The sequence below is a fragment of the Fundulus heteroclitus genome, unplaced genomic scaffold (assembly GCF_011125445.2).
Source record: "Fundulus heteroclitus isolate FHET01 unplaced genomic scaffold, MU-UCD_Fhet_4.1 scaffold_66, whole genome shotgun sequence".
NCBI lineage: Eukaryota > Metazoa > Chordata > Actinopteri > Cyprinodontiformes > Fundulidae > Fundulus > Fundulus heteroclitus.
In genome coordinates this window covers 1,226,555-1,251,178 of record NW_023397099.1, presented here as the reverse complement: position 1 = coordinate 1,251,178, position 24,624 = coordinate 1,226,555, and the positions used below count along the sequence as shown (strand labels likewise).

The 24,624-nt window shown below is 38.6% G+C and overlaps 1 protein-coding gene and 1 long non-coding RNA gene across 2 annotated transcripts in view; one reads left to right on the top strand and one right to left on the bottom strand.

Annotated features, from left to right (window-relative positions):
* LOC118561537 (neuron navigator 3-like) overlaps nucleotides 1-24,624 on the top strand; it is a 145,352-nt gene that overhangs the window by 105,372 nt on the left and 15,356 nt on the right. The window lies entirely within an intron of this gene.
* On the bottom strand, nucleotides 16,536-24,613 carry LOC118561540. Its single transcript, XR_004930114.1, has 2 exons — nucleotides 24,225-24,613; nucleotides 16,536-16,993 (listed from the first exon to the last, which is right to left on the bottom strand). It is a non-coding gene; the product is annotated as an uncharacterized LOC118561540 (long non-coding RNA).

The following is a 24,624-nucleotide window of genomic DNA, read 5'->3' as shown; positions in this document are numbered from 1 at the left end:
CACACAATCTCTTTAACAATCATGATATATCAAACGGAAAAAAATTATTTATAAATAGCTTCCCAACATGAGTTGTAAATCTACCTTAATATAAACTTAATTTCTCTCAGTATAGGTCAATTAAACATATCTCTTACATGCAGTCATGAAATATTTTTAAGTTGATAAGTAGAACTCAACCCCTCCTGGGCGTTTACACTGACCAAACACTTGATTAACCATTATTCTTTTCTTGTTTTATCATACCAATCAATATTATTCATTATAACTACTATTCAATGATGATGTCAGATCGACAGATTCGACTTATTTAAAAAAATAAATTGACCAGTATGAGTTGTAGGAGATGGCATTTTATTAAAATGTTTTGGTTTCCTGTCCGACGTTGACAACTATTTTGATATATTTTGTTAGTAATTCTTTCTAAAAGCCCAACAAATGTTGTGAAAAGCTTCCCAATTTTTTTACAACCTGCCCATTAACTATTTTTGTTCCAGCTAATTGGAACAAAAATTAGGCTTTTGTGTTCAAATGCCTAATTTGACAAAACTGACTACACTATTGCTATATATATATATATATATATATATATATATATATATATATATATATATATATATATATATATATAAGTAATAAATAAGTAATAAAAAACTTTTAAAAGTGTGCCCCCTTAAAAAAATGGAATGCCCCCCCTGTGATTTGTTTCTGCAGCCGGGTCTGCCACCAGCTGCTCCACCTCCTCTCAATTCAATTCAATTTTATTTATATAGCGCCAATTCATGAAACATGTCATCTCAAGGCACTTTACAAAGTCAAAATCAATCACATTATACAGATTGGTCTAACATTTCCTATGTAAGGGAACCAGTTGATTGCTTCAAAGTCTCGACAAGCAGCATTCACTCCTGGAGAAGCGTAGAGCTACAAGGAAAGTCGTCTGCATTGTCAATGGCTTTGCAGCAATCCCTCATACTGAGCAAGCATGAAGCGACAGAGGAAAGAAAAACCACCCATTAGGGGGAAGGAAAAACCTCCAGCAGAACCGGGCTCTGCACACATTGATCCAGTAATCTGTTCTACATTAAATGGTAATAGCGGATGATCTGTCTTTACTGGATGATGTCATAGTTAACAGAACGTCAGACCAGGTGTACCTGCTATGAAGAAAAAAAGAGAGAGCACAAAAAGTTAAAAGCTGAAATGACAACAGTCATTTCAATGTAATGCAATGCATTACATTGACTTTTGAAGTCCTGGTCGTTGTCGTCTCTGATCAGGCCCACCACCGTTATATGTCATTAGCAAACTTCACGATGTGATTGGTGGTGAACCTGGGAGCGCAGTCGTGTGTCATCAGGGTGAACAGCTGGGGGCTCAGGACACAGCCCTGAGGGGAGCCCATACTGAGGGTGATGACATCAGAGGTATTCTGTCCGACCCGGACCGACTCGGGTCTGTTGGTAAGGAAGTCTAGCAGCCAGTATATTTTCTTTAAGAAAATTGTTAGATAGGATAACTTTATTGCTCATCACATTTCCTGAGATGGAGAATCGTCTTTGATATCTGGCAGCGGTTCATACATAAAAACACATAACTTAAAAGGCATATCTAAAAGAACAGTGTTACTAAAAAACAATATTTAACACACTTAAAACAGTTCCATAAAAGACAATATTAAAATAAATGAATGAATAAAACGAACTGACGCCCACAATAATATAAGCAGTGCTTAACTAAAATATTCCCACAAAGGAGTTTTTGTACCTGCTAGTCTTTAACGGGATTCTCAGTGTCCTGCCAGATGGCAGCAGCTGAAAGGAGGATTGCAAATAATGAGCTGGATTCTCGTAGATCTGTATTGCTTTTTTCCTCAAAGCCTTTTTATGTAAATCGAGAAGATAAATTTGCTGAAGTCCAATTATTTTGCTGGCCTATTTAACTACCCGATTCAAGTTATTATCATTAGTAGTAGTAGTGGTAGTAGTAGTAGTAGTAGTAGTAGTAGTAGTAGTAGCAGCTGTAGTTTAAAAAATCTGATCTATTTTCAGTGAATACACCCGAGTTATTTCTGCCAGGCTAAGATAACTACTGTGTGTTTGAAATGTGTTACCACGGAAGGAAGACCCAGAGTTAGCTATTTTTACTATCAGTAAGGGGTTTAAAATGAAGTCAGAGGATGCTACAAGGCGCTTTTTAAGGAAACTGTATTTTCTACGATGTCAAGACATATATGAATGGTTCATTCAAGCTCATTCAAGCTGTGAACGACAATGGGACGAACTACACCAAACTAGCTGAGTTTGTTCCTTTTTAGGAATTTATTATTACCTATATAAAATGGTGAATTTGGAAAAGTTGGCAGCCTTTTAAAAATAAGGAGCTTTATTTTCCTATGCCCTTTGAGATTGCTCTTTTAGTTATGCTAGCCCTGATAATCACTAATATCAAATACTTAGTACAGTTCAAAATTTTAAGTTGGGGTTTTGTCTTTCTTTTATAGTAACAATATCTTTTTTTGTCATGACTACATTCATGGTGTTAGATCAGATAAATAATTAGTGACTGCTCACAGCAGAAAGGCTTGAAAGGAAGTATAGTCATGGTGTTGTTCATACGTTTTCTTTTACTAAAGTTCTTAACGTGAAATTGCATGAGAAAAATATAACATTGGCATGTGAAAACTTCACAAAAATTGGGGATCAGAAATAAATCATGAATTATGACTGGGGATTCTCTATTATAAATTTTGTTTGGGGTTTTTCTTTGGCATTATTGGTCTTCCGTACTCCTGCAGTTCTTGTTTCTGGCTGTAAAAAGCAGTCCAAACATGATCCAAACTAGTTTGTTTACTCATTGACTGAACCAAAACAACTTTGACCAACAATAGAAATATATGTGTTTGTTATTTATTGACAACACTGAACTGAGAAAGAAATACAGTCCCAGTACTTCATGAACTCTTCACAATAAAAGCCAAGCAGTGTATTCTGGAAGCCTGCCATTGGTAACCTAGCACGAAGAGAATAGGAGCCAACGGCAGAGGTTTCACAGTAGCAACAGCTGTCATTGGGAGCTTTTCCATACTGGTGTTTGGGTCTTGAGGATGGTCCTGGATCTACAAGCATGTAACGGGTCACTGGTGATTTAGAAAATGGATTGTGGCCAACTTGAGCAGCTGCTGGAAGATGTGGGGCTTAAACCAGTGCTGTCTACAGTTTCAAATAATCAACTTTATAATGTATAATGTTTTGGCTGAGAGGATGAGCTTGGTTACTATTTACCTTGAAGCCAATAAGAGTGTAAACCAAAAAACCTGACCGTATGCATGCGGCTGCATTATATAGTCAACATTATCAGCTTTGCAACGCCACGCCAGGGCTTTCCCAGGCACTTCTGGGTTATTTTACCTGCAGAGCAACATACATTTATCACCTCTTGCTGGTCAGTGGGCTTATGGGACTGATCTTTGCTTTTTGTTCTCACCTTGAACAAAATGTTAAATGTTTGAACTTTGATTCCCTCATTACACTGTCTTACAAAAATGTGAACACTGGTGGGAAAATGAAACAACTTTTAAATTAGTGCCTCATACATTTATTAACTCAATATTCTCTGGCTTTCCTTTTGCCAGACTGAATCTAATGTTAATGCACTGCAACAACTGGGATCCATTCTATCTAAAGCCTCCTTTAAAAAAAATACATTTGTTGGCATTTTCTTTTGTTGATTGAAATAAAAACTAGTTCCTTAAATTTGCTTTCTCAAGCTTTAGAAGTGGAACCTGTGTGTCCCGAAAGATTCGTTAAAAATGTATAAAATAGAACTTTTTGGAGATGTAGTTTAACTACATATGACACTGTATTTTCCAGTCCTCTGTCCATATTTGATTACTCTCATTTGTTATATAAAAACAAAAACAAAAAATAGCAAAACTGGGTTTTATGGACTCATCTGTACTGTTTTGCTGCATTAAATATCATTTTCAGCTAAGGCTACACAGCAACAGGACATTTAATTGCAATATCACTGCATAATGCTGCGATGATGATGATAAAATTACCATTAAACTACATTTCCTGATCCTTTCCTTTCTTTTCCGTCACTGCAGTTTCTCCATCATTTTCTGTTAATTTTAGTATCTCAGCCAATAGTAATATACAGATTCAGTGTATCAAATGATTTAACTGGCTAAATGTACCCGTATGCAGGGTGTGAACGCATTTAGACTGCATCTTTCATCAACCAAGTTGTTTTTAAAGGAGAAGTCCGGTCAAAATCAGAATTCAAACTGCTGAAAGTACTTATTATTACATACTTTTCAATAAATTATAAGTTTTTTTTAATTAAGAGTAATTTTCATTTGAATATCCTTTAGTGGAGGCATCCATCTTGGTGAAGAACAATACTGCCACCTCCCAGTTTGTGACATCAGCTTGCGGGATCGGCTGTTGAACAAGTCCCAACGCCCTATCTGTCCCCTTGTAAATAAATACCCGTTTTCATGCTGAAATATTGTTTTTTGCCTCTTAAACAAAGATGGACATGGTATTTTATTTGAATCATTTGATGATCCTGATATATAAATCTCTACTTGGACTAACACCAACTTACTTAAGCTCTCTTTTGCATAGATCTAGTAGTTCACATTCTTTACACTCAAATGTCTTTATCCTTCTACATGTTCCTCGTGTTCGAACTGATAAAGGAAAGAAAGCATTCAGTGTGTTGGCTCCTACAGCGTGGAATCAGCTCCAGTCTGAGCTCAAGATGTTGGAAACTATTTCATTGGACTTATTTCGAGCGGTTCTTAAAGATAGACAACAAGCTTCTATGAAACAGTGTCACTTCTTTTAAATAGTTTTTATTGTTTTATATTTGTGCATATTTATTAATTGGTTTTATTTTTGTAACCAGGTTGTAGTGTTTTGCAGATTTCTGCCCAGGTCCCCCTTGAAAATGAGATCCAGATCTCAATGTGGTGTACCTGGTTAAATAAAGGAAATAAATTGTTTTTTAAAAATTGAGCATTTCAATTTAAAGTAATACTAATTTTACATTTTAGAGACATAAAAAGACAACAAATAAGCATTAAAGTAGGATTATGGGTTGGGTTCTGCAATGTTATCAGGGAGTAAAAACTAATCTTTAGAACCAATCTCTGGTCTAAATGGTGATCTGCATCGCCTAATCTATTTTCAGCAGTTATCATCAGTTATTGCAGCCGTGAACTGCAGAAAATACGGGCAGAGCGGCTCCTTCTGCCTTTACTCTGCTCCTGTCAGGATGAGCTCCAGTGCGTTATGAGGCGGAGGGATATTTCATCGTCACTTAGTTTAGAGCCCAAACAATCGACTTCACTTTCAGAAACAAGCCAAAAACATCTGCAACCCGCAACTCATTACATTTACAAGTGACTTTAGAAAAAAGAAGACCAAAGTCGTATAAAATAAGTGAGCTTCGCAACAGTGAGCATTCTTTCCAAGTGTGTCACATCACTCTGCCCCTCTGGTCGGGTCACCAAATTTCTCCGCAAATTCTACATTATAAAAAAGTATCGCTCTCATGTCATCTTGAAAAAATTCTTCTTCAAAATGTTGGCTACAGAAGACATGTTTTTTCTCTTGTCAGAAGTTCGATGGCAAATCCTCTCTCTATCAACAAACCCGTAGTGGATCATGAATCGGAAAGGTGAAAAAAAATAATGTTTTTTTCACTTTTACCCGATGTATTGGAACATCCAACTGCCATGCACGTGGGCATTGTTGCTTTAACAATAGCTCTCGCAAATTTCAATGGTGAAGTCATCTCGAAATCTGAAATAATTGTTGTTGATCGCAGCTGTGTACAACAGTTCCTATTGAATTAGCTTATGAAGCACTGTGCCGCGACATAACGTCACAGGATGTGATGTCAGACAGCCATTATTGCCCATATTTGGGCAATAATGGCCGCCCCCAGACACAGTGATCGAGACGTCAATTAATGCTTTATTTTCTTACTGAATAATGCTAAATTCATTAAATCACCACAAATGTATTAGTTTTAGGTTTAGCTAATGATCCACTGACTTTTCCATGTTGACCGGACTTCTCCTTTAAAGTGTTTCCCAATTTCTCCAAACTGAGTGAAATAAATACAGAATGAAATTAATTAATTCCAATCAAAATGTGAGGAATAAGACTACTAAAAAGTAATTTAGCATCTCGTGCTTCAGTCAGAGAGAAAGAGCAAGGACAAGATTTTTTTAGGAGACATTTGTATGATCCAGTGGTCTGAGCAGTCGCACCATAGCCTCTTGAAATATGATATCCAACACAACATTGCAGTCCCTTACTGTTGTAATATGGAAGACATTGATATTGTGGCGAGAACTATGATTCACTTTGTTGTACAGCTCTAATTTCAACCAATCCTGTGCTGACTGCTTTTATTTCAGCCACTGGTGCCCTGTTTTCTAATGTCTGGGTCAGAAAGATGCTTCTAGTTTTTTGGCCTTTTAGGCTATAAATTCCTCCCTAAGATTCTGTTTCTGTTAATTTGTCTTTCTTTGTTTTTAGTTTATTTGTTTATAATTTCCTTTCCTGGCACTTCCTTGGTGTACCTGGATGTTCAACAGCATTCCCATTTTTTTGCATACCTGTCTCAAACCGTAGACCCAACTGACAGGAAACAATCAGCATCTTTTGTCACTTTCCATGTTGAGTCTGCTCCCGGAAGGCGCTTTGCAATCCTTTTTATAGTTCAGCTGACAGCTCTGTGGTTGGGGCCATGTTTCCTGTCAATCGTCCACCTGCAACCGCTCTTTAAGGTCTGCTATCTTTTAACTGCAGGATTACTTTGTAGAATTAGACTTGTGCAGGTATTTGTTTTAGAAATGTAAATTGCAGGCTTGCTCAATCATGTGTTTCACTACTTATCCTGTCACAAAGTTTATCAATAATTACAGCAACGTTAATAATTATTTAGAGTAAACAACTAACTGAGCATCCTCGTTAATGCAAGGCTCACACGGCATGATAATCAGCCCTATTTCTCCCCCGATCATCCCCTTCCAACAATCTTAAGGACACCCCAATTATCGGGATGCCTCTTAAAATAATGAGATATTCCTGCCGTGTGTGGTGTGTTAAAAGTGATCTATTTTGCTAATGTTTTTTCTCTGCTAATGTTAGTCCACAAACTATCGCTATTGTTCTGCCTCGTCTGCCATGTTAATTTACTCTGATCTCATGTTTGATCTCGAGAGGTTTTTGGACACTTCCTGTTTGACATATAAAAAGTTCCTGATAGAAATCTGTTCATGTGTGGTGTCTTATTCTTGTCATTTGACAGGACACATCACACTGTACGGGCAAATCTGTTCTATCTAAAAAATGTTACTGTCATGCGTGAGGTCTCTTAGGGTTTGAAAATCCAGCGACAATTTTGAAATCTTGCCGTGTGAATCAGGCATGAGAAGGTTAATGGTGTAGTATTTTTTTTTTACCAGAGGTCATGTGACTGATGATTGTTTCCCTTTTTAAACTGGACAAAACAAATCTGTTAGACAAAGCAATAGAGGTCAGCCGATATTTTGGGCCGATATTTGCGTTTTTTTTCCTCTGTTGGCATCGACCAACATGTGCATGCGTTCGCCAATCCATTACAACACTCAGGTTCAGATTTTTCGCATTTTTATTTATTGTCTTTTGTTGTATTGCTGTTTACAAATATTCTCAGGAAGGTTGCATGCATTACAAAGGGCCTGATGCTGCTATATAAAGTGTTACGTTTGTTTTTATTGTTATATAGTTAAATGTTCTACATATTTTGTTTGTTTTGTTAATTAATGTTTCTTATTTGTTTAAATTGAGACTTGTCAACTATTTGATATCATTGTGTCATTTTTATCATGTAAATGAAGGAAGAAAAAGCTATATAGGCTTCAAGAATCGGCCCCAAAAATTTGGCAGCGCATATAAGGAATCGGTTAGGCGGATGTCAAACCAATCGACTCCGGCCTTGAAAAACCTTTATCAGTTGATGTCTAAGACTTGTTTGCGGGATTTCTGTTTTAGCTGTAATTCGTTTCATAAAATCCCCCCAAATAAATAGGAATGGCACATAAAGATACTAAGACAAACAGTATGCTTATGTTGCTGCATATCTAAGTCTAAATCTTTTTTTTTATCGCTTTCAAATTAGTTCCCATGGGGTGTGCTAGTACCTGTCCGCAGTGGACACTGGTCAGAAGGAAGAGTACACCTAGGACATGTTGCTAGTCCCCCACAGGACAAAAAACCCTGCATGCACACACTCGATTCTAAGGGCAAAGAGAATGACAGTAAACTCATGTTATATAAAGTTACAAATGGTTTCTGTCATTTTTGCTCCTATAGTTTTTTTTTTTTTATCAGTCACCATTCAAGACACTGCAGTCTGTCTCTCATTTTAAGCCTCACGTCCTCTGACAGGACAGTTGCACACATAGCTGACAGAACTACGGTAAATGAAAAAGAGCCTTTTTTCATACAAGTATTGTGCTCAAACACAAGAACACTCACTAAAATGGCAAGCAGAAAAGTCTCAAGGGGCTCACTCAGCAGAAAACATTAAGCCTCGCAACACTAATCCGCCACATTATAGACAGACATCATTAGCAAACCATGGCGCTCTTCCTCGCTGTACAGATGACGGTGCAGTTTCACTTTTTGGGTTTGTGTGTGTGTGTTTGTAGCTTTCAACAATCTCAGCAAAGGATGACAGGGGAAAAAACAGTTAGGTATTTCCTACAGAGCAGAAATTTTACAGCTGTCAGCAGAAGGCTTTACAGCAGAAGAATCAAATCTGTCTTATTGGTGATTGTAACAGATGCCTGTATAAAAAGGGTTATATCACATTCCTTTGTTGTTTTATTTTATATCTGTAGCTGTGTTTGACCTGTTATTTCTGTGTTACATGTAAGCAGTGTGCGATTTGCAAAAAAAAACAGAGGGGGGGATCATTTTAAGTGTTTTATAAATGAACATAACGACAAGGTTATGTGGCCTGCATGCTGTCTGGCTGGAGACAGCATGTAACCTGTCCTGGGCGGGAGGGTGGAGAAATCGGCTGCTGCTTCTTATCTTATGACGCTGCCTGCAAATCTTCATCATCCACCAAAGTTCGTCCTGTAACAATACCATGGCTGTTTGTCCCGTCATCTACTCTTGACCTTTTCTGTTGATTTTTCGGGCCGAAATATGACAAAATACTTTGGGAGTGGGTATTAGTTTACTTTAACCGCTTCGAGCAGAAAACGTATTAATACTCTTTAAAAACAGACAACAAAAAATTAAATTAACAAATGTGAAAGACTCAAGACATGTATTTACATTAGAGCTGTCAAAGGATTAAAAATTTTAATTAGAATCGATTAATCACATAATGTCGATGGTTTACTCGAAATTAATTGCAAATTAATTGCATGTTTTATCCTTTTATTTCTGAAAGTGTAATAGCCTGTTTGGGCATTTTAATATACAATTTTGCAATAAATGACACTAATAAAATACATGCTTGTACAAAAAATATTTCTATTTTGTTATTTTTCAAGCACTTTTGAGAATTGGAATGAAAACATCCTCGTGCCAAATGTTAAACTCTGGACTATAATGGCTAAATTACTAATCATGACACCCTGATGTTTACATAATGTGTAAATAAATTTGTAAATAAATACCATGTCGATATATTTTTTTGCCTCTTAAACAAAGATAGACATGGTATTAGGCATATACATATAAATTAATAAAAATTTTACATTTCAATAAATTCACAGGTTTTATTGTTCGTTTTTTCACTCTCTCTCTCTCTCTCTCTCTCACAAACATCTAATTCAGAGTTTTCACACCAACAACAATATTTTTGCTTGCTGTTTATATCCATATTCATACAGTTTAAGCCTGGAAAAAGGTTTTTAATTTTCAGGTCATTCCAGTCTTACACTTTGCTTGCAACTGGGCAGGAGCTTAATAGCCTGAAAGAGACTGTTCAGCAACTGTTTAGTAACTCCAGGTCCTTCGTTTGGCAACATAATTCAGCCTTAGTTTGTCAAATACAGAGAAAACAAATGAATGAGCATTAAAGTACGGTTTATGGGTTGGGTTTCTGCAATGTTATCAGCATGTTATAAACTCATCTTCAGAGCCAATGTCTGCTCAAAATGGTGATCTGCACCAAGTAATCTACTTTCAGCAGTTATCACCGGTTATTGCGCCGTAAACTGCAGAAAATACGTGCAGAGTTGCTCTGTCTGCCTTTACTACCGTCGGCTCCTATGGCGGAGGGATATTTCAGCTGGATACAAAGTGTCTAGTGCAGGCAGGTCTCTTAATAACTGCTGTTTCGTCACTTATTTTAGAGCCCAAATAAGCAATTTCACTTTCAGAAACGTCCCAAAAAAACCGCAACCCGTGACTCATGAAATTTACAAGCGCCTTTAGAATAAAACAAGCCCAAAGTCGCATGAAATAAACAGTCTGTGCAACAGTGAGCGCGGGTCTGTTTTGCTGGAGTCTCTAGCGGTCTTGAAACTACGGAAAGCGCCGAAGATAAAAGAAACACAGTCCGGAGAGCGCGGCGGGGAAAAAACATCAGGGAACGGTGTGTGTGTTTTGACGCGCAATTAACGCCGACAAAAAAAAAAAAAAATGTTGGCGTTGTTGTTAACAAAGTTAACGCGTTAAATCTGACAGCCCTACTTTGTATACATTTTTAAAAATCCATAATATTCAGACCAGAGGGGGGGAGGAATGTATCGACCCCCAAGGAATAAAACATGAATGACCAGAGGGGGGTACGTCATAAACAGAGGGGGGATGTGCATGTGGAAGGTAATGAGCAACTGGGCAGAGCTAAGCAGGTGTGTGCAATAGGAAATCAAACCAGACATCAGTGAGAGATCCTGACAGAACTCAAAAACTGAGAAGAACATAAACAATAGCATAAACCAAACAAGAACAAACCCAAAACAGAAAACTAAAGCAGGAGAGAGGACAATTGATCAAATAATAAACATAAAACCAAGACAGAACCCAATATATTACATATTCTTATTTTTGAGTCCTGGTTTGGTACTTAAATCGGTTTAGGGGTTCACGTTTGTTGGACATCGTGGTTTTGGAGACAACGTGTCATAGGTGGCTAAAGCTTCAAGTTAAAACACATGACAAATGATAAGGTTTTGTTTGTCTCTTTTTAAAAATAAGTTACAGTAACAGACCGAAAATAATATCAACTTTGCTATTATGGGACCTCAAAGTTAGCAGCATATTTATTGCATGTTCAGCAAGGTAGGATGTACGTCTCCTTCAATAAAAAAAACATATCAGAATATGTTTTGCTACCCTGAATGTAGAAAAGACACATGATAAGCCTGGTGGTATACATTGTAGTCTTGAACACCACCAGAAATTGCAAACCACATGTTTTTACCTTTCTAGCCAGCATCCTGGACTGTTTACAGGGAACCTGGTTCTTCTTCATGTTGTTTCTTTCTGAAACAACATCAGCTACAAACGTGTAGCATCTTTCTGCTGCTACACGTTTGATCTGCCATACTTCGTGTGGAGTGCGTTAGACATTCTTTTATTTGGTTTTTATAGCTACTCTTTACAAATACTAATGAAAACATATGGACATTCTCCTCTGAATAAGAATTAATACCAATGTTGACTAAAATATTCTTCATTTGGCCTATGCACCACATATTTTCTGTGATGGATTATTACTAATGTGGTAGGTGTATAGCACAGGTCACTGCAACAGGATTGCTGAAGACTTGGGGATTTTTTTCTTTCACTTAAGCTAGTTTGAAATGTGACTTCTGTAGGTTCAGTGAATAAAAATGTGACTCAGAAAAACTCGGAGAGTTTGAAGGACTATCAGTCAACATCATGATGTATTTTAACTTGCAATTAGTCTAAGGGATTAACATTAAAGTATCTAGCAGGAGTGATGACTTGGCTAAAACCTGTGTAGTTAGTATTTAAATCTTTCACGTACAGTGAATGTGAACTCATGACCTCGTCCACTCAGCAAAAGTGATTCCGACAGTGTTATTTAAGGCCAACTGTTCTGGAATTTTGGCCTTAAGATCAGGATGGGAGTGGGTGTGCTTGTGTTGGAGACCTGTTTTAGTTTAGGGGTTTTCTGAGCTTTAAAGGCCACCAGCATCATCTGGGCCCCATGTGTAAGTAGCCTGCAACCCAGCCAAATAAGAGAAAGAAGCAGCAGGAGCCAAGTCTCTTCTCAAGCGCCATCATCGTGCAGCTCACTGTTAATCTTTGCTTTTAATTGATCATGTTCCTGATTAGAAGCCTTCTCCCTGAAGCAACTGGCTATTCCTTGGTTTGCTGGATTAATTGCCCTGATTTTGTGAGGACTAACCTTTCGGAATATCTCATAGTTTTTTTTTTAATGCTTGTTAGTTATGTAGATTAGTTAAAACAAAGGTGTTTTACTTTACTGCACATTTTAAAACACAAGACAATGATGATCGGAGTTAGCTGGGTTAACTGCTTTCTATCTTTGAACCCTATCATGCTTTTTTCTTGCCCATCTCTTTTTTGTTTCTTCCACGTCCGGCACCATTGCCTCTCGTGCACATGTTGACCCTACTCAAATGTTTCCGGCCTCGACTGAGTGCCCAGGGACTCATTACAGGCTCGCCTGTTGCCCAACTGGAAGCTTTTAATCACTTATTCTAAGTGAATGACATGAACAGATGCTCATTTAAGAGATACAAATGCGGGCTTTTTAAATGGGCACAGTGTCAGACGTTCATCCAGCCTGATTCATTTAGCTGGTAAATCCAGCCGCAGCAGCTTCTACAAGAACACGCTGAAAGCTGGGCGCTGTAGGCTGTTATCCCATCTCCTTGGCCTCAGTGAACCCAGCCTGCCTGGCATCATATTCAGCGACCAGCAGCATGACATTACATATGTCACGTCTTCGATTTATCTCAGAGCCTCACTGTTATTCCTCTTTGAGAGAGGCTTGTAGTTTGCTCTGCAAATCCCAAAAATAGGCCAACTTTCATAGCTTCTGTCACGAGGAAATATGTTTTGTTGAAGGCAAAAAATCTAAAAGATTCACTTTTTAACATTTTGTCACGTTTTTTTTTTACACAAAATTTTTTATGTATGTGATTCGTGCACTAGATGAACATAAAGTAATACATGATGGTGGAAGGAACAGGATTTAAGGTTTTTAATTGTTTTGACAAATCTAAAGAAAATCTGACGTTTTCTTTAAGAAAAGAACCTTTTCAGATTTCTATTAATAATAATAATAATAATAATAATTATAATAATTATTATTATTATTATTATGACCATGGATAAAAATGCCACAGTGTTACTGTATCAGCACCAAAAGCATCATTATTTGCTTTGACTTTAAACCAAAAAATCTAAATATTTTCCCCAGTGATGCTGAAATAATATAACAAATTGAAAATAAGAGGTATAAAGTTACAATGTGTGACATTAATTACATTTATTTTAGGTTTTTCATATGTAGACTTAAGCTAAATGTACACTAAACAACTTCTAAATTTAGTAGTAGCGCTAAAGTTGATGTGCTTATTGTGCAGAAAAATAGCTTTGTGCTCCTTTCCTTATGATTAAGTGACAATGGGAGTAAGGGACGGTAATATTTGTTGGTTAACAAGTCAGGCTATCTGCTCAGGTAGCCAGCCTTCAGTCAGATGCTTAACACACATAGTTCTAGTAACATGCCAAATTAAATTTTAAAACAGATTACCTCCCTTTTTTACTCACTAGACATGTTCTTCTGAACTAGAAAGAATTGCATCCATTGTTTTGTTTTTTTCATGTAAGCATGAAAACATAGTTGTATACTTCTTCCAGTTAGCTGGCTGGCGGTGCTCAGTTCTATACACAATGTTTTAAGAAACACATAGGTATGAAATAGCTATGAACAGGCACATTGACCCAAAGCCTTTGTACTTTATAAAGTGCAATGCAAGACATTAGTTTGTTATTGTTATTGATTATAAGGATTGGTAAATTTAAAGTGTAACTGCATAACAACACAGTTATGAAAGGGAGCAATAAAAAAATAAACATCAATGTTTACAGTTCATTGCATCACATGGCTTTTTTTTTATTACTGCATCATTATCATAAGAAATGCTAACGGGATCTGACTCAGTCTGTGAAAAGTCCGTTTATAGAGATCAAATTTGCAATGGCTGAGATGTCACACATGACACATCTCTTTTTGGCTCTGCCACTTTTTCACACTGACTTTATCGTACGCACACACCCGGTCTGCGTAGCAGATCTCACATTGGAGGCAACCCAAGTTATTCTGTGCTTTAAACTTAACAGTGAACCATGCAACAACCTTGTTTGGTATAGAAAAGGCCTGCCACTGGAATTAAATCATTTTAGTTTAGAATTCTTGCATGAAATGAAAGTTTTATGGTACACACAGTCAGCACAGTTATGGTGCTATGAATGCAAACATTCCCTTTATGAGGAAAGAATTGAATCAGATATAGACACCAGCAGCCAAAGGGCAGGCTGCTATGGTCTGTGACCATGATCAATAATATATGACACAGAGGCAGAAGGGAGGAAGAAAAGTTTCTTTGGGCTAAATTTTGACGTGATGAGCGATGACCCCGGATTATAAGACGGAATCTGTTAACCGGCTTCAGCCTCTGCCCATCAGTCGCCCTAAACCCCTGTGCCATTTGATCCATTTTGATTCATCGGCTATCAAAATCTGTCCACTTTGGAGGCATCACCAGTGACTGTGCAGGGTGAAAGAAGAATCGGTGGACTGTTTAGGACAAGCACACACATCAGCACCCGGATCCGAAGAGCGGAGTTGATGGAGAGGTCATGGTCGATGAGCGCACGCTGCTGTCAGGAAGGAAGTAGGAAGGCTAATGACTTTAAATCATGTCATAGTAGGAATCACTCAAAGTTACCTTCAGGACTCATTTATTTAAAAGGAACCAAATAATAATTCTCTTATTGTGTTTTAAATGTATTTTTAATATGAGCTGCGCCCAGCTTCAGACAGCAGATTGTTACATGTGTAACATTTCTCAGCAGCTGTATTTCAATGTGGTAACTTGCTTACTATTTATATCTGAAACAATAAGACTACTGTATTTTGCCCAGATTTTCTGTGCTTTTAAACATATTTTTTTAATACAATTGGTGCACCATGCAGTTTGAATTCATTACAACTTTTTGGTCGTATGACTCCACCAGCTTTGCACATCTAGAGATCAAAGGTTTCACAAATCCTTCCTTCCAAAATACCTCCAACAACAGCAGAATGGAAGCAGAACATCTATGTACAACAATTTTCCACTCTCAAATATATGTCTGGACTTTGACTAGGCCACTTTCAAACACGAATATGTTTTAGAGTAAACCATTCCATTGTAGCACTGGCTGTATTTTTATTTATTTTTTACCACAGGAAGGTAAATTTCCAGCCCAAAGCATTAGACTTCACTATTTAAACTAGAGCTATCAGTGTACAGAGAGCTAAACTCAAGCACACAACACGCTTTTTAGGATTTTTTTGTGTGCAAAAGTTATTGGAAAAAAATATAATTTCCATTACACTTCATAATTATGTGCTACTTTGTGTTGTTTTCTTTATAAATTCCAATAAAATATACTGGAGTTTGTGGTTGGAACGTGACGAAACAGTTATAGGTGGAAGTATTCCTCCTCAATGCACATCTTTAAAGCTTATTTTCCTATCATGTGTGCTACTGTTGCATGTTGTAAATGTGAAATTATTTGCACATTTGTCCTAACATTCTTCAGTGCTCATCGACTAAAGCACTAAATGGCATTTTGAAAAGATTTTTCCGCAGCAAAAGCTCACATTTTACGGAGCCCCTCTGGTGACATGGACAGATGTTAAGTCGTGGCCATGCTTTACTAATGGGTGGCCACGACTTATTAAAGCATGCCCATGACTTAGTAAATCGTGGCCACAAATTACTAATTCGTGGCCACGAGATGGATATATTGTGGCCACGATTTAGTAAGGCGTGGCCACAAGATAGATAAGATAAATACTGCCTTGGAGATTGATGTTCAGCAGACACGAGTGCATCCAGGGATGTGATGATTAACTGTACATCCTACTTTTTCACTAAGAGACAGTGGAAAAAAAGACTTTCGGTAAAGTCTGGTATCAGCATAATTTATACTTAATGATACCGGATTGAGGCGGTAAGGTGGGCGGATTTTCCCTCGATTGGCGCACTGCGCGGTGGGAAAAATGCAAAAATAGACTGTAAAGGGCTCCTTTAGAGGGAACAGGATGAATGGATGTGAGCTGAAGCCCCGTTGTTACAAGTTCCTTAAAATTACCTCTAAATTTAAGAGACAAACATCTGAATTTAAGCGCAAAGCAGCATGTCTGTTTATTAGAACGAAACTTATAAACAGAATGTCATGGTACCCACTCTTTTGACCCACATACAGAACATACTGAGAAGGCAGAGATCCGAGTTTAACAAGTTTATTAAATATAAAGCTCAAGACGTGTTGTGAGTCCTCCGGACGTCTGGTAACAGCAGGAGATGGTCATCGTAGTGATATGATTGATTTGCCAGGGGAGTGAGCGGTCGCTGCAGTGCACCAAAGACTGAGAAGCTGCTGTTGCTTGCAGCAGGGGTAGAGGCTGCCAAGCAGAGTCATCAGTTCTAGGTGGATTCTGGTGATCGGAGAGGGTGCGATGGCTGACAGAGTCCGAGGGGGGCGGGGGAGGGTCCGGTCAACTCGTGCGGTGGGGGCGGCGGCAGGGAGGCTGTCAGCTGATCAGCGCTCTGTAGACACTGAGACTTGCGAGGATGATCAGGGACTTTCTGAGGTTTTCTTCCTAAGCAGCTGAGCCTGCCGAGAGCTGGCCGGCTCAGCCAAGGCAAGAGGTTCTCCGGAGTGGGATCCGAGGCAGGTTCCACCTGGGAAACAGGGAGACAGAAATTAGATGCTTTCCAAGGCGTAGAAAGACGGTGGCCTACTGAGTCCTGCCACTTAAGGCTGACACCATGGCGATGAGGCGCTGCCAGCAGCCTGTTTAAAAACCGTCCCCGCTGACGACGGAACGCAGATCACCTGCGAGCAGCGCCTCCCTGCTAGTCAGCCACCACCTGCGGAGAAGGGACAGGGGAAAAAAAAGGCAGCGCCCAGCCCAGGCATGCCCACAGCACCCTGACACAGAATAAGAGGCTTTTAAGACTGGATCTGGTTTGCAGAACTGTTCTTTGATCCAGTGTGCAGCCATGACTGGTTCTGAATGAAGGATTTATCTGGCAGCCGCTCTCCCCACTTCCTACTGCGGTACCGGACGGTATCGGCTTACGTTTAAGACCAAAATTATTTATAACTCTGATCGCTCTTCCTGCTGCTCTGTTAACATGAACTGCAGCAGAAATAATTACTGATGGCCACAAGCTGTGAAACAAGCTGAAACAGCTCCGCAGAAGGCGGAGTTTAGACTGAGCTCTGTTGCGCGTGAGCAGGTGAAGTCAGTGAAATGTGCATGTCACACGGTCAATGCGTGTAAGTTGAGAGCTTTGCTTATTACCACTCTGTGTTTAATTGGAAGAGATCGCAGAATGTCATTATAGTTAATTTCAAGGTTGAACTAAAATGAAATCAAGTGTATGTTCTCCATATTCATTGAATGTATAATACACCACCATAAAGGAGCTCCTTCACAAATAACTTGTGGCCACAACTTATCTATCTTGTGGCCACGCGTTACTAATGTGTGGCCACGACTTAACATCTTCAAAAAAAATAATTTGTCCATGTCACCAGAGGGGCTCCATACCTTCACAAATAACTTGTGGCCACAACTTATCTATCTTGTGGCCACGATTTACTCATTCGTGGCCACACGTTACTAATGCGTGGCCACAAGATAGACAAGTTGCGGCTACGACTTAACATCTTCAAAAAAAAATGTCTGTCCATGTCACCAGAGGGGCTCTGTAACATTTTGTATTTGTGGTTCGTATTGATTTTCATTTGCTTGGAAGGGGAGTGGGGAAGGGTGTTGTTGCTAGACTTTGATTTCTGCCTCAAGCTAAATAAAAATTGACAAAAGTTGCTGTAAAAGCCAATAAGCTCTTTGCTGTTGTAGTTTCCACACAAAAAAACTTTTATGCTAGTGCTAGGATTTCCTGATGACTCAAGCTCCAAGTGGTCAGGAAAAGATTTATGCTCCGATGACATGTTTGAAAACCGTTTGATGCATGCTGACAGTAACCATGTAAATAATCTCTAAATTCAGAAGAAATCACTCAAAGATTTTTTCACTAAATAGTTGCACTCATGAAACATTGAGTCATATGGGATTTTGGGAAGACTGAATCCTGGATTTAAAGTGGCACATATATTCCAGTGACTATGTAGCATTCTGAATACAAGCCTTCAATTATTCAGCGCCATTCTGTGGTTTTCCAGCCCTGTCTTCAAGAAGTTTGTTTTTCCCTCCAAATTTAGCGGTAATTGAGGTGTTGGCCCATTTGTTTTTGACAGCTGCATCTTAGAGATAACCCTTTCCAGTTCCATTCAGCTTACATATGTCACTTGATATCTTTAGGGAGGCCTGACAGACCACAGTACTGCTTTTTTTTTTTAGCACAAGGATGGGTGAGATGGTATTAAGCTGTAAGAGCCCAGATGGATCTGGTGCCTCGTTTTGTAGTTCGGTAAGTCTTACTGAAGTGGAAAGAGAGAGTAGAGGGTTGAAATGCCATTTGAACACATATCCATATTTATGAGATGGTTATTTGATATGATAATGATTGGTGCAGACCAATATTTAGCCATGTAATTTAAAGTTAGCAAAATCAGACTCAAGAAGTAGCCTTTTTATGATAGGAAACTTGCCTACAAGCATAAAAGTGGGTCTAAATATTATTCAGTGGCCTTCTGAGTGCAGTTTGCCTGGGCCGTTACTCTGTCTTTATCCATCCATCCATCCATTTTCTGATCCGCTTAATCCCTCATGTGGTCGCGGGGTTGCTGGTGTCTGTCTCCAGCGTTCACCGGGCAAGAGGCAGGGTACACCCTCAACAGGTCGCCAGTCTGTCACATACTCTGTCTTTACTCTCAGAGTAATTATCAGTTATATATTACAGGTTAACTGGACAGGCTGTTTTTAAATCCGTTCCTCCAACATTTAGTGGCTTTTCGAACATATAGGTGTTTACATTCAAGATATTATTCAGTACAGAGACAATGCAAAGTGATTTACATGATTAAAATACAGGAAAATAAAACAGAATATAAGCAAGTAGGAATAAAATGTAGAAACAAAAAAAGAACATCAATAAACAGTTGGAGTAAAAAAATTTAACTAATGCTGTTTCAGTAGAACAGTTTAACTAGAACAGTCAAAAACAGATGTGTTTTTAATCTTGATTTAAAAGAACTCAGGTTTCCCGCACCTTTACAGTTTTCTGGAAGTTTGTTCCAGATAAGTGGAGCATATGAACTAAATGCTGCTTCTCCTTGTTTAGTTCTGGTTCTAGGTATGCAGAGAAGGCTGGAGCCAGAAGACCTTAGTGCTCTGGATGGTTGATACACTGATAACAAGTCTGCGATGTATTTAGGTGCTAAGCCATTAAGGGATTTATAGACTAACAGATGTATTTTAAAGTCTATTCTCTGAGATACAGGGAGCCAGTGTAAGGACTTTAGAACTGGGGTTATGTGTTCTACTTTCTTAGTCTTAGTGAGGACGGGTGCAGCAGCGTTCTGGATCAGCTGCAGCCGTCTGATCCACTTTTTAGGCAGGCCTGTGAAAACACCGTTGCAGGAATCAATTTGACTAAAAATAAACACATGGACTAGTCTTTCCAGATCCTTTTGAGAGATTAGTCCTTTAATCCTGGAAATGTTCTTCAGGTGATAGAAAGCCGACCTTGTAATTGTAAAATTCTCGTCTCCACAATTCTGAGAAACACCTTGACATTAAGGCCATGAACTAAGTTCAACAGACTGTATGTTGAACTCCTCCAGAATGTAATCCTCTTTCAATACTTCTGATTTTCTCTGGAAGGCGTCGCCCAGGGCTCCAGCTTGTATTATGAGTTTTACAAAGGTTGGGCGTTCTTTCAAGATCCTTGGAAGGATGTCTGATATATCAGACACCAGGCCACAGCTCAAAGGGTTGTAAATCAGCACCTCTGTGTTTTTCTTGTTACAGAAATGTTTAATCCCGCTTACAGATTGATTGCCTAATATCCAGGTCCTTGGCCCTGTGGCATGTCTTTTCTCTGGTAGCTTAGTGTTGACATACCTCTGAATGTTGTCGTGATTCTCCTGGGTCACATCTTGGAGCGGAGCAAATCTGTTTCGTAACGGAATTCCAACATTTCCAGTAGGCTTTTCAATTCAATTCAATGCAATTCAATTATATTTATATAGTGCCAATTCATGAAACATGTCATCTCGAGGCACTTTACAAAGTCAGAATCAATCATATTATACAGATTGGTCAAAATGTCCTATATAAGGGAACCAGTTGATTGCATCAAAGTCCCGACAAGCAGCATTCACTCCTGAAGAAGCGTAGAGCTACAGGGAGAGTCGTCTGCATTGTCCATGGCTTTGCAGCAATCCCTCATACTGAGCAAGCATGAAGCGACAGTGGAAAGAAAAACCACCCATTAGCGGGAAGGAAAAACCTCCAGCAGAACCGGGCTCAGTATGAGCGGTCATCTGCCTCGACCGACTGGGGGTTACAGAAGACAGAGCAGAGACACAACAAGACAGACAAAAAAAGCACAGAAGCACACATTGATCCAGTAATCTGTTCTACATTAAATGGTAATAGCGGATGATCTGTCTTTACTGGATGATGTCACAGTTAACAAGACAGACAAAAAAGCACAGAAACACACATTGATCCAGTAATCTGTTCTACATTAGATGGTAATTGCGGGTGATCTGTCTTCCTTGGATGATGTCACAGTTAACAGAACGTCAGACCAGGTGCACCTACTATGAAGAAAAAAGAGAGAGAACAAAAAGTTAAAAGCTGAAATGACAACAGTCATTTCAATGTAATGCAATGCAAAACTGGAGAACAGTAGACTGGAGAACAGTAGAAATCAGTAGAGTGAGAAAAATAGGCCCTGATGTCCTCCGGTAGCCTAAGCCTATAGCAGCACAACTATAGATGTAGCTCCGGGTAACATGAGCCACTTTAACTATAAGCTTTGTCAAAAAGGAAAGTTTTAAGATTAGTCTTAAAAGTAGACAAGGTGTCTGCCTCACGGACCAAAACTGGGAGTTGGTTCCACAGGAGAGGAGCCTAATAGCTAAAGGATCTGCCTCCCATTCTACTTTTAGAGACTCTAGGAACCACCAGCAGACCTGCAGTCTGAGAGCGAAGTGCTCTGTTAGGAACATACAGGGTAATCAGAGCTCTGATATATGATGGAGCTTGATTATTAAGGGCTTTATACGTTAGAAGAAGAATTTTAAATTCTATTCTTGATTTAACAGGAAGCCAATGAAGGGAAGCTAAAATTGGAGAAATATGATTCCTCTTGTTGATTTTCATCAGAACTCTTGCTGCAGCATTTTGGATCAGCTGAAGACTTCAAACTGCATTTTGTGGACTTCCTGATAGTAAAGAATTACAATAGTCCAGCCTTGAAGTAACAAATGCATGGACTAGTTTTTCAGTATCACCCCTGGACAGAATGTTTCTAATTTTGGCGATATTCCTGAGGTGAAAAACGGAAACTCTGGAAACCTGTTTAATATGGGATTTAAATGACGAAAACAACACCAAGATTTCTAACTTTAATTCCAGAGGCCAATTTAATGCCATACAGATTAAGTGATTGATTAAGAAGTTTATTTTTTGAGGACTCAGGTCCAAAGACTAAAACTTCTGTCTTGTCAGAATTTAAATGCAGGAAATTTAATGTCATCCAGCTTTTGATGTCATCAAGACATGACTGTAGTCGAAGTAACTGATTGGATTCATCAGGATTTATGGATAAATATAGCTGAGTGTCATCAGCATAACGGTGGAAATTAATCCCATGTTGTCTGATAATTTTGTCAATCAGAAGCATATATATAGTAAAGAGAATTGGTCCAAGGACTGAACCCTGTGGTACTCCACAGGTGACCCTAGAGTTTGAGGAAGATTTATTATTAACATGAACAAACTGGAATCTGTCTCACAGATAAGTTTTAAACCAGTTTAATGCTTTCCCCTTAATCCCTACAGTATGCTCAAGTCTTTGTAGGAGAATATTGTGATCAACTGTGTCAAATGAAGCACTGAGATCTAACAGGACAAGTACAGACACAAGTCCATTATCTGAGGCAATGAGAATATCATTAGTGACCTTCACCAGAGCTGTTTCAGTGCTATGATGAGCTCTAAAGCCTGACTGAAACTCCTCAAGTAGGTAATTACTTTGTAAATGTTCACATAGTTGATTAGCAACTACTTTCTCAAGAATTTTAGATAAGAAAAGAAGATTAGATATAGGTCAGTAATTTACTAACTCATCTTGATCAATAGATGGTTTCTTAAGTAAAGGTTTAATAACAGCTACTTTAAAAGCCTGTGGTACATATCAATTTACCAAGGATAAATTAATCATGTCTAAAATAGGACCACCGATCAAAGGGAATACCTCCTTAAACAACTTGGGATCGGGTCTAACATACAGGTAGAAGGTTTAGATGAAGCTAAAAGTTTAGATAGCTCAGAAAGCTCTACTGCTTCTAAACAGTTCAGACACTGTGCAGGTTTTAAAGATTCCTCCAACGCTGCCTCACTTACTGAGGACGAGGTAATCATGTTTAGGAGGATGCCAATTATTCTATTTTTAACGGAATCAATTTTATTTATGAAGAATCCCACAAAATCATTACTGCTAAGAGCGAAGGGAATGGATGGATCAACGGAGCTATGACTCTGTGTGAGTTTGGCAACTGTACTGAAGAGAAATCTAGGATTATTTTTGTTCTCCTCAATTAATGATGAAAAATATGCTGCTCTAACTCTGCGAAGGGTCTTGTTATACAACAATAGACTGTCCCTCCAGATTAGGTAGGATTCCACTTGGTGTGTAGAGCGCCATTTTCTCTCCAATTTCCTAATTTTGTGCTTCAAGGAACGCAGCTCTGAATTAAACCAGGGAGCCAGCTTCCTGTAAATAACCTTCTTTTTCAAGGGAGCTACATTGTCTAATGCACAACGCAATGACGAAGTCATACCGTTAACAAAGACATCTATTTTTGAATGGGAAGAAACAACATTGCTGCTATCTGCAGGGTATTTCTGCAATACCGACGATATTAAGAGGGGGACAGACTTTTTAAAGTTTGATGCAGCGTTGTCCGATAAAGATCTACTATAATGGAACCCTCTTTTGGGGGTGGAGAACTCATTTAGATTAAACTCAAATGTTATTAAAAAATGATCAGATAGGACAGGGTTGTGAGGAAATACTGTTAATTCTTCACAATCAATGCCATATGTCAGCACAAGGTCTAAAGTATGGAGCCAAGAGTGCGTCGGTTTATGCACATTTTGAGCAAAACCAATTGAATCTAGGATAGTTTTAAAGGCTACGCTAAGGTTATCACATTCTGTGTCAACATGAACGTTAAAATCACCCACTATAATAACCTTGTCTGTGTTTATCACCAAATCAGATAAGAGGTCTGAGAGCTGATCCAAAAACTGAGAGCAAGGGCCTGGTGGACGATACAAAACAACAAACAGAATTTGGATGAGGGAAACTGAGTGTTAAATGTTCAAAAGAACTGTAGTTATTAATTGGCCTGGGACTAATTAATAAATCAGACTGAAAGATGGTTGCCACTCCTCCTCCTCTTCCCACAGATTTGGGAATGTGGAAATTTGAATAATTGGAGGGAGTTGACTCATTTATACTAACGTAGTCCTCTTGTAGCCAGGTTTCTGTGAGACAAAATAAATCAATCTGTTTATCAGAAATCAATTCATTAACTAACAAAGTCTTTGGAGGGAGAGACCTTATATTTAATAGACCACATTTAATTGTTTTGTTTTTTGGTTCAAGGTGAGCCGTATTGATTTTTATTAGATTTTTACGATTTGTTCCTTTTAAATCAGTATTTGATCTGTTAAGTTTTGGCCGTGGGAAACACATGGCTTACTCCTATCATTTGTTGTGGGAACAGCCCGCAGTTGTTTCACTTGTCCTGGGACAGTTCTCGGTAGTATTGGCCAGTTTCCTTTGTCTAGGTGGGGGGTTCATTGATCCTTTGGTCTTGCACCCAGAGTGGTCCAGGGATTCTCATTTTCCTCAGGGAGCTGTTTGTTCAATGAGTTGCTGGGCTGCTGGTCGCCGTTCGGAGTCACAGGCAGGGTTGTTTAATTTCCATACGCGCCGTTTACATCATAATTCAGTTCGAGTCGGCAGATCTTCTGTTCCATAACAGATATCTTCTGTAGAAGCGTGTCAAAGTCCACTGTGGTGAGGGTAGGCATCTTTCAAAAATCAAAATCAAAAATAAATAAAATAACTAAATCCAACTTTCTGTGGTTTTGGCTAAG